An 11,471-nucleotide genomic window follows, 5' to 3' on the forward strand; every position below is an offset into this window, starting at 1 on the left:
TAGAAAAGACATGCCAACCTTATGGAGCCACAGGACAAAACTAAAAGCACCTTTATCAGCATGCAACAGACAGTGCTGATCAACTCCAGGAATTAGTGTAAAAATTAAATCAAACCTCTGCAGCCCTGTCACATCCAGTCATTCATAGAACATAGAACTGCACAGCACAGGAACAGCCCTATGGCCCATGATGTTGGGCCTAACATGACACCAAATGGAACTAATCTCTTCTGCCTGCCATTAGTCCATATCCCGCCATTCCTTGCATATCCATGCGCTTATGCCACGATTGTACCTGCCTGCACTGCTACCACTGGCAGCATGTTCCAGACACCTACCACTCTCTGTCTAAAAAACTCGCCCTCACGTCTCCTTTGACTTTCCCCCTCTAACCTTAAATGCATGCTTCCTAGTTTCTGACCATCAATCCTATCTATGCATCTCAATTTTATAGACTTCTATCAAGTTTCCCCTCAGCCTGCATCGCTTAAGAAAAAACAATCTGTTTTTCTAGCCTCTCCTCATAACTCATAACCTCTAATCCAGGCAGCATCCTGGTAAACCTCTTCTGCACCCTCTTCAAATCCTCCACATCCTCCTGTAATGTGGCGACCAGAAGTGAAAGCAATACTGTAAGTGTGGCCTAACCAAAGTCTTATAGAACTGCAGTGTGACATCCTAACTCTTGTACTCAATTCCCTGACCAAGAAAGGCAAGCATGCCATATGTCTTCTTTACCACCCTATCTACTTGCATGGCCACTTTCAGGGAGCTATGGACTTGAACCCTACATCAACCCTACACCAACTGCTAACCCGAACCGAAGATCCCTTACCCAGTACGGACAGAACCAACATAATATACAAAATCCCATGCAAGGACTGCGGGAAACATTACATTGGACAGACAGGAAGGAAACTGGCCACAAGGGTACATGAACACCAACTAGCAACAAAAAGACACGCCCCCAATACTCACTCATCTCCATTCACACGGATAAGGAGAACCATCAGTTCGATTGGGACAACACCAGGATCCTAGGACAGGCCAAACAGAGACAAGTACGGGAATTCCTAGAGGCCTGGTTCTCCACCAAGAAGGCCATCAACAAACACATAGAACTACACCACTGAAGGAAAACTGTCAATGAGGTAATCAAATTCAACAGACCCCAGGGTTTAAATACCAGGCGGGAAAACACAACAGCGCTTCATCAGAGGCTGCACTAGTGATGTTACCCAGCAGGGTAATGAATCATCTGCAAACGAACGAACCAGCTCGCCGAGCCAACCAACCACAACATCCACAAACCAAGCTACAAACCCCTCAAGAACCTTAGAGACTTGAACCGGAAGATCATTCTGTACATTAATGCTGTTCACAGTCCTGTCATACTTTCCTTAACATTTGATCTCCCAAAGTGCAGCTTCACTCTTAACCCAGATTAAACTCTACCTTCCATTTCTCTGCCCATATATGCAACTGATCTATATCCTGCTCTATCCTTTGATAACCTTCTACACTATCCACAACACCATTGATCTTTGTATCATCTACAAACTTACGAACCAATCCATCTATATTTTCAGCTAAGTCATTTATATATATCACAAACAGTATGGATCCCTACGGAACACCACTAGTCATGGACCTCCAGCCGGAAAAACACCCTTCCATCAACACCTTCTGTCCCCTTTGCGCAACCAATTCTGAATCCATATGGTCAAGTCACTGTGGATCCCATGCATCTTAATCTTGTGGATGAGCCTACCATGAGGGACCTTGTCAAAAGCCTTACAAAAATCCATGTAAACAACATCCACTGCTCCAGCCACATCAATCAGCTTTGTCACCTCTTCGAAAAATTCAGTCAAGTTAGTAAGACATGACCTGCCCTGCACAAAGCCATGTCCCTAGTTAGGCCATCCTTTTCCAAATGTGTGTAAATCCTATCCCTAAGAATTGTCTCCAATAGCTTCCGAACCACAAATGTGAGACTCCCTGGTCTGTAGTTTCTTGTTGGTGCAAAATTAACTAATGTGAAGAGGAGGCTCTATGAACATCCTCAATGATGGCAAAGTTCAGCATGGCAAAATGAAAAATTTGAAGTATTTCCAACCATTCTCAGACAGAAGTGCTGAGTGGATGATTGATCTTGGCTCTTCTTAAAGGATCACAACAGATCGCATCAGGGTCACACTGCTCAAATGCAAATAAGCTCCCTGAATGCTGTATTTGGACAGAGTTTGTTTGTCGTAAAAAGGGGCAGCACGATGGATGAGTGGTTAGCACTGCTGCCTCACAGCTCCATGGGCCCAGCTTTGATTCCACCCTTGGGTGACTGTCTGTATGGAGTGTGCACATTCTCCCTGTGTCTGCATAGGTTTTCTTCGGGTGCTCTGGTTTCCTCCCACAGTCCAGTGATGTGCGGGTTCGGTGGACTGGCCATACTAAATTGTCCATAGTGTTCAGGGATGTGCAGGCTAGGTGGGTTAGGTATGGGAAATGCAGGGATAGGGTAGGGTGGGTGGGATGCTCTTCAGAGGATTGGTGTGGACTTAATGGGCCAAAAGGCCTGTTTCCACTCTGTAGACGTTATAGGAACAGATGGGTTTTCATTAGTGAATCTGATCGACTCCATGAGGTAACAAGAGAGAGCTATGTCTCACTGAATATAGAAATGCCTGTGGGCTCCAGTAACAGTCAGCAGTAGAGCAGAATACTGAGAGAGGAAATTGCTGGGGCACCTCTTTAGTGACAGGAGGTCCCAGATGACTGGAGAAGAGCCAATGTTGTTCCTTTGTTTTAGAAGGGTAACAGGAATAATCCAGAAAATTACTGGCCCTTCAGCCTTATGTCAGTAGTAGGGAAATTATTGCAAAAGATTCTTAGGGATTGGACTTACATTTGGTCAAAAATATAGATGAATTAGCAATAGGCAGCATGGCTTTGTGTGGGGAAGGTTGTGTCTCCTAAACTTGATTCAATTTTTTAAATGAGTGACAAAGATGATTGATGAGGGCAGCGTGGTAGATATTGTCTATATGGACTTTGACAAGGTCTCTCATGGTAGGCTGATACAAAAGGTGAAGTCACAAGATTCGTGGTGAGCTAGTAAGATGGAGTCAGAACTGGCTTAGTCATAGAAAATCAAAAGTAAAGGTGGAAGTGTGTTTACTCAATGGATATCTGGGACCAGTGATGTTCCACAGGGATCAGTGCTGGGACCCTTGTTTATAACATAAGGATTCAATTACCCATCTCAGCTGGAAATCCATCAACAAAGTCATACTGGAGAGGAGCCATTTACCTATTCTGTGCATGGGCAGGAATTTACTCAGACAATCAAACTCGTGTCGAACCAGTGAATTTACACCGAGGAGAGACCAATCACCTGTTCAGGGTGTGGGAAGGGATTTAGACAGACATCCTGCCTCATGTTACACCAGCAAACTCGCACTAAGGAGTGGCCCTTCTGCTGCACTTACTGTGCAAAGAGGTTCATGTCTTCATCTGACCTGAATATACGCCAGCAAGTTTACACTGGGGAGAAGCCATTCAACTGTTCTGCATGTGGGAAGAGATTCCCTCACTCATCTGGCCTTTGATCACACCAGCAAATTCACATTGTGCAGCAACCAATCTTCTGCCCCTCCTGTGGGAATAAAGTTCAGACATTCCTCTGCCCTCAATGAATACCAGCAAGTTCACTCTGGAGAAAAGTCATTCAGCTGCTCTGTCTGTGGGTAGGGGTTCACTCAATCATCCAGTTTGCTGAGACACCGGTGCGTTCACACCAGAGAGAAGCCATTCAGCTACAATTCCTGTGGGAAAGGTTTCCGGCAGTCAGCCACACTCATTGCACACCAACGAATTCACAACAGAGGAGAAGCCATTCAGACACACTTCCTGTGGGAAGAGTTTCAGGTGTTCATCCTCTCTCCTTGCTCACCAGCGAGTTCACACCGGAGAGAGGCTGTTCATCTGCTCCACGTGTGGGAAGGGACTCACTTGGTCCTTTAACCTAGTGACACATAAGCAATTTCATAAGTGAACCTCAATAACCTGTACACTGCAGCAGTTCAGGTCAGAATCTCGCCACCGGCTTGTCCAGGACGACTAATGATGGACCAGCCATCGATCTTCGTATCCTCTGAAAAAATTGGATTCTGCTGTTGTTGATCACTTCCAAGACTAATAATCTGATAATATTACATTTGTTTCTACTGATGTTAACACACCTACAACTGGCTGGAATTTGGTATCCTGGACATGTCTTTTCCACCACTATTTTAAACTAATAGAATTATGGTCACTGGCCCCAAAGTGCCCCCCCATTGACACCTCAGTCACCTGCCCTGTCTTATTTCCCAACAGTAAATCAAGTCTTGCACCTTCTCTAGTAGGTACTTCCATATACTGAATCAGAACATTTTCTTGTACACACTTAATAAATTCCTCTCCATCCAAGGTCTTAACTCTATGGCAGTCCCAGTCTATGTTCAGAAAGTTAAAATCCCCTACCATAACTACGCTATTCTTCTTACAGATAACTGGGATCTCCTTATAAATTTGTTTCTCAATTTCCCACTGATCATTCAGGAGTCTACAGCACAATCACAATAAGGTGATCATCCCTTTCTTATTTCTCAGTTACACCCAAATAACTTCCCTGGACGTATTCCCAGGAATATCCTCCCCAAATACAGCTGTTGCCAGTGATGAAGATTACCTCAGAGTACAACGGGATTTTGATCAAATGGGCCAATGGGCCGAGGAGTTCAGATGGAGTTTAACTGAGATAACTGGGAGCTGCTGCATTTTGGAAAAGCAAATCAGGGCAGGACATATACAGGACTTATATACTTAATGGTAAAGTTCTGGGGAGTATTGCTGAACAAGGAGACCTTGGAGTGCAGTTTCATAGTTCTTTGAAAGTGTAGGCTCAGGTAGACAGGTTAGTGAAGAAGGCATTTGGTATGCATACCTTTATTGGTTAGTGCATTGAGTATAGGAATTGAGAGGTCATATTGTGGCTGTACAGGACATTGATTAGGCCACTTTTGGAATAGTGCACGTAATTCTGGTCTTGCTGCTATAGGAGGGACGTTGTGAAACCAGAAAGGGTTCAGAAAAGTTTTACAAGGATGTTGTCAGGGTTGGATGTTTTGAGCTATAGGGAGAGGCTGAATAGACTGGGACTATTTTCCCTTGAGCATCAGAGGCTGAGGAGTGACCTTATAGAGGCTTATAAAATTATGAGGGGCATGGATAAGGTGACAAGGTTTTTTTTCTGGGTTGGGGCAGTACAAAACTAGAGGGCATAGGTTAAAGGTGAGAGGAGAAAGACTTAAAAGGGACCTATAGGGCATCATTTTCATGCAGAAGGTGGTGCATGTATGGAATAAGCTGCCAGATGAAGTGGTGGAGGCTGATACAATTCCAACATTTAAAAGGCATCTGGATGGGTATATGAATAGGAAGGTTTCAGAGGGATATGGGCCAAATGCTGGAAAATGGGACTAGAATTTATTTAAGATATCTGGTCGGCATTGATGAGTTGGATTGAAGGATCTGTTTCCACACTGTATAGCTCTATATAAATGGTTTGGACAAGAATGTAGGTGATCTGATTAGTAAGTTTGCGGTCGACACAAAGATTATGAGAGCTGCAGGTAGTGAGGAAGATTGCCACAGCAGGATAGAGATATCCTAGAGACTTGGGCGGTGAAATGGCAGGTGAAATTTAATCCAGACAAATGTGAGATGATGCATTTTGGAATGTCTAACGCAGGAGGGAAGTATACAGTAAATGGGAGAACCCTTAGAAGATTTAACACACTGAGGAACCTGGGCATACAGACCCACGTTTCCTTGAAAGTGGCAACACTTTCAAGTGGATAAGGTGGTCGAGAAGGCATACGGCATGCTTGCCTTCATCAGTCGGGACATATAGTATAAAAATTGGCAAGTCATGTTGCAGCTGTACAGACCTTTAGTTAAGTCACATTTGAAATACTGTGTACAGTTCTGGTTGCTGCACTACCAGAGGATGTGGAAGCTTTGGAGAGGCTACAGAAAAGGTTCACCAGGACGTTGCCTGGGTTGGATGATATTAGTAATGAGAAGAGATTAGATAAACTTGGTTTGTTTTTACTTAAAGATTGGATGCTGAGGTGTGACCTGATAAGTTACAAAATGATTACAGGCATTGATAGAATGGATAGTTGGAGTCTTTTTCCCTAAGGTAGAAATGTCAATTCCTAAGGGACATGGGTTTAAGGTAAAAGTGGGAAAGTTTAAATGAGATACAAGTAGCAAGTCCTTTTTTACACAGAGGCTGGTAATTGCCTGGAATTAGCTGCCAGAAGAGGTGGTAGAAGCAGTACAATTGCAGTGTTTAAGAGGAATCTTAACAGATACATGAATAGGCAGGGAATAGAGGGATACAGACCAGGTAGAGGCAAAAGGTTTTTAGTTTGAAAAGGCATCATGTGTCAGCACAGTCTTGGTGGGCTGAAGGGCCTGATCCTGTACTGTACTGCACTGTTCTTTGTTCTTCAGCTAAGTTGTCCTCCAAAATCAGCCACATGCCTAGTCAAGCTGTTCTCATTTAGTTACGGCACTGGCATCTGCCCCAAAAAGAGGAATTTACCCAGTTATGTCTTATCTGTAAAGAAGAGGACAAATCCACTCCAGCCATCTGTTGCCCAATTAGTCTGGTCTGACTCACCAGCAAAGCTATGCAATATGTCAAGGGCAATGCCATCAAGTCACACTTGTTCAGCAATAATCAGGCTCAGTTTTCGTTCCAACAAAGCTATTTAACTACAAACTTAATTTCTGACAGGGTTCAAAACCCTGAATTTCAGGAGTGAGATGAGTAACTCAGCATTTCACCAAGTGGGCACTTAGGAACCCTAGCAAAACTGGAGTCAACAGGAATCAGGGAGGAAAACATTCCCCTGGCTAGGAGCATAAAATCTAGCACAATCATATCATAGTTGTTGCAGCACAACCATCTCAGTCCCAGGGTATAGCTGTGGGGGTTCATCAAGATGTTGTCCTGATCTCCATCAACTTCAGCTGCTTTAACAATGACCTTTCCTCCATCACAAGGATGTTCACTGATGACTGTAAGGATGTTCACTGATGCCTGCACAGTTTTTAGTCCCATTCACAAATCCCTTTCTAATGAAGCAGTCCATGACAACAGCAGAAAGACCAAGGCAATATTTATGCATGACCTGATATGTGGGTAGCAGTAGTCAAAGAAAAAGTGTCAGACAATGTCCATCTCCACAAAAGAGAATCTTACTAACTCTCGTTGATATTGAATGACATTACTATCACTGAAACACCCACCATCAGCATGCTGCATGCTATCAGTGACCAGAAACTTAACTGGGCCTGCTATATAAATGCTCTGACTACAGAGCAGATCAGAGATTGGCAATTCTATGATGAGTAATCACTGCCTGACTCCTCAAAGCCTGTCCATGGTCTGCCAGTCAGGAGTGTAATGGAATGCTTTCATTTGTCTGGCTGACTGCAGTTCCAACAACACTCAAGAAGCTCAACATTATCTAGGAAAAAGCAAATCTCTTCATGGGTAATCCATCAACCATCAATGCAGTGATGGCGGTGTACCGTGTATGAGTTGCACTGCAGCAATTTGACAAACCTCCTTCAACAGCACCATCCAAACCTATCACCTCTAACAGCTAGAAAAACAAGGGAGGCAGGTTAATGGGAATGTTACCTCAAAAACCCTAATAATCAAGCACAAAAAACTGATTTGGAGCTAAAATAAAAACAGAGCACTGTGGATGTTGGAGAACTAAAATTAAAATAGAAAGTTATAAAGAAATTCAGCAGGTCTGACAGAATCTAAGGAGAAAGATACAGAGTTAATGTTTCAAGTTCTGAAGAAGTTATAATAGACTTAGGGGAGGCGATGGCCTAGTGATATTATTCCTGGATTGTTAATACAGAGACCCAGATAATGTTCAGAGGACCTGGGTTTGAATCCCACCACGGCAGATGGTGGAATTTCAATTCAATAAATATCTGGATTAAGAATCTAACAATGACTGTGAATCAGTTGTCAGAGAAAAATCCAACTGGTTCACTAATGTCCTTTAGGGAAAGAAATTGCCATCTTTACCTGGTCTGGTCTACATGTGACTCCAGACCCACAGCAATGTGGTTGACTCTTAACTGCCCTCTGGGCAATTAGGGATGGGCAATAAATGCTGCCTAGCCAGTGGTACCCCTCACCCTGTGAATGAATAAAGGAAAAAAAAAATTACTGTTTTTCTTCCCACAGATGCTGCCAGAATTGCTGAATATCTCCATCACTTACTGTTTTTATTTGAAATTATATTCCTGTTCCTTTGCTGTCACTGGATCAAATCCCAGAACACCCTTCCTAACAGTGCTGATGGTGTACCTACATCAGATGGACTGCAGGAGTTCCAGACCATAACTGTCTTAATGGTAAGTAAGAATGGGCAATAAATGCTGACCTTACCTCAGATCCCATGAATTAATAAAAAGAAAGAAAAATAACAATCCTCCCAGCTGCTTTTACTGCAGCCAGACTATCGGCTCCCAGGCTGGTGACTGAATGGCAAAGGGTACCGCATCATGATTCCCACCAGTACTCAAGCACATGAGACAGTTGGTGTGCCTAAGTAATATATCCACTCAAACAGACACAGAGTGCTGGAGAAACTCCACAGGTCTGGCAGCTTCTGTGGAGAGAGAAACAGAGTTAACGTTTCAAGTCTGGTATAACTTGTCTTTGGAATGGATTACATCCACTCTCTGAAACATTAAGCAGTACCTTCTGCTGTGGTGCATGCTGCATTACTTTACAATAATGAGGAAGTTGCCTTTACTCCCATTGGTATGTTGAAGAAATCTCTACATGGCTGGATGAATCGGGAATAGCCTTGAGTGACAACTCCAGTTGCGTCTCAAGCTTGACAAGGGAACGAAAATCACAATACAATGAAATCATTTCAGATTTTCCTGGCAGTTCTACCAAACCGAGATAGCCAAGTATAGTAGCTACAGATTTTTAAAAGGAAACTGAGTGGGGACAGCCCTCCTCCCTCATTCAATTTTATTTATACCAGTCATAGACATAGGTATCCATAGGAAGCCCACACTAGTGAGGGAGAGGCCAGTTCAAGGATCACCATCACCACCTCCCCAGTGCCCTCCCACCCCGTGTCTTTGCTTTGAAGCTGGGAACTCCCAGCACTGAGTACTCCCGGATACACGGAACGCTGATTGCTCCTTATCATACTAATGAATAACTCAGTCGTACTATGCCTGAAGTCCCAAATCTCTGGTCTAGTAGATTCATTGTCCAAAGTTTTAATATCCGTTGTATCTACTTGGAATTCTTACTAACTAGTCTTTTCAATATCCATTACCCACAACATTTGCACATTTTATCAAAACAGAAGAAATTGGCATCAACATTTGTTGGCACTTGTTCAATTTGAGTAAAGATATTTTTCAAGGATTACATGATTCTTTGACCAGTTTCCCATGCCCCAATGACTTACACAATCCTGTAGGCTTGAATCACAATATTCAGCAGGGTGAGCATAATTTCTAAAGAATTTTGAATGTGTTCTGTTACATACACCTAGATAGATGGTGGTGGTTGTTGGAGGTCAGTAATCTCAGCTCCAGAATGTCTCTGCGGGAGCTCGTCAGGGTACTGTTCTAGGCCTAACCATCTTCAACTGCTTCATCAATGATCTTCCCTCCACCATAAAGTCAGAAGTAGGGATGTTTGTTGATGACTTTACAGTGTTCAGCCCCATTCTGACTCCTCAGATACTGAGCAGCATCAAAAGCAGCAAGCTTATATGCAGAGATAGTAAGAACTGCCGATGCTGGAGTCAGAGATAACACAGTGTGGAGCTGGAGGAACACAGCAGGCCACGCAGTATCAGAGGAGCAGGAAAGCTGACGTTTAGGGTCAGGACCCTTCTTCAGAAAGCCTATATGCAGTTAAGTGCTCATCAGACTTTAGCTGATAAAAGTGTCAAACAACAATCACACAATTGTCAGGCAATAACTATCTCCATCTCCTCTTGAAATTCAACACATTACCATCAGTGAAACACCACTATCAACATCCTGAGAATTACCATTGACCAGAAACTGAACTGGACCAGCAAAATAAATAGGGCCTACAAGAGCAAGTTAGAAGCTGTGAATTCTGTGTTGAGTGACTCACCTCCTAAGTACCCAGAGCCTGTCCACAGTCTACAAGGCACATTGGGAATGAAATGGAATACTTTCCACTTACCTGGATAAGTGCACCTTCAAAAGGTTCAAGAAGCTTAACACCAGCCAGGGCAAAGCATCCTGCTTGATTGGGACCAAATCCATAAACATTCACTCCCTCAACCACTGATGCTCAGTAATAGCAGTGTATACCATCTACAATATGTACTACAGAAATTCATCAAAGCTCCTTAGCTAGCACCTTCCAAACATACAGAGAAGGATGAAGGCAGCAGAGGCCTTGGAATACCACCACCTACAGTTTCCCCTCCAAACCACATACTATCCTGACTCGGAAATGTATTCGCACTCCTCATCTATCTGTGCGTTACATGAACTGCAGCAGTTCAAGAAGGGGCCTTACATTTGCGTCCTCAAGGACAGTTAAGTATGGGAACCAAATGCTAGCCTGACTAAGCTCACCCACATTCTGTGCATTGCTCTGTGTTACACATTGAAGATGTGGAAAGCTTAACTAATTGAAACAGATGCTGGTGTTGCAACAGAAAGTTACGGATCCTAAACTTCTGTAGAATGTCCTCACTCCTAATATAAGACCAGCACAAGTGCCTGAGAATTACTTCAGAGCCATATTCACTGGACTCTGGTCTGGCTCAGTTTCCTAAAGCCTTGATTTTGTTGAGCCTTTATTTCAGAAGGATTGTGGCTGCGAGGGGAGGGCACTTGCCCGGAATTTTCTGGTCACTGACTTGCCATCTTTTAAATGATCCTTTACATTGTGTAAGACAGATCAGCCTGTCAGCTGGTGCAAATGAAGACAAACAAGTTCAGCCCAGGCTTGGTCCATGTTCAAAAAAAATCTTTTTATAAAAACAGTCTTTGTCTGAAAGAAAAAAAAATGGGACACTTTCAAAAACTAAGTTTCTGTGACTTAAGCTACAACTAATCACAACACAATCAAGGATATTCCAAACTATGATTAATCACTGTGGGATCATATTTTACCTGGGAATAATGGAATTTATATCACTGTAGAGAATACTTATCTGGACAGATCCTTGAATCCAAACCAGACGAGTTATTGAGAGCAATTTTAACCTCAAAACATCAGTCAGTTTGGGTCATTTGGGAGGTCAAAGTATTGAAAAATTGCATCCTGACCCAAAAAAACCTGCAGTTCCAGTTATACCAGCAGC

At 43.2% G+C, this 11,471-nt stretch overlaps 1 protein-coding gene across 6 annotated transcripts in view; it reads right to left on the bottom strand.

The window, feature by feature from the left end:
- LOC109917348 (complement C1q tumor necrosis factor-related protein 7) overlaps window positions 1–11,471 on the bottom strand; it is a 49,743-nt gene that overhangs the window by 33,425 nt on the left and 4,847 nt on the right. The window contains exon 1 of one of the 6 annotated variants that reach the window (XM_048604289.1): window positions 8,534–8,552. The exons of the other annotated variants lie outside the window; for them this stretch is intronic. The gene's annotated coding sequence lies outside the window, so the exon portion shown is untranslated. Of the gene's footprint in view, window positions 1–8,533; window positions 8,553–11,471 lie in introns of those variants that run through there. 6 annotated transcript variants of the gene reach the window in all.

The sequence above is a fragment of the Rhincodon typus genome, chromosome 1 (assembly GCF_021869965.1).
Source record: "Rhincodon typus isolate 14 chromosome 1, sRhiTyp1.1, whole genome shotgun sequence".
In the NCBI taxonomy this organism is placed as follows: Eukaryota; Metazoa; Chordata; class Chondrichthyes; order Orectolobiformes; family Rhincodontidae; genus Rhincodon; species Rhincodon typus.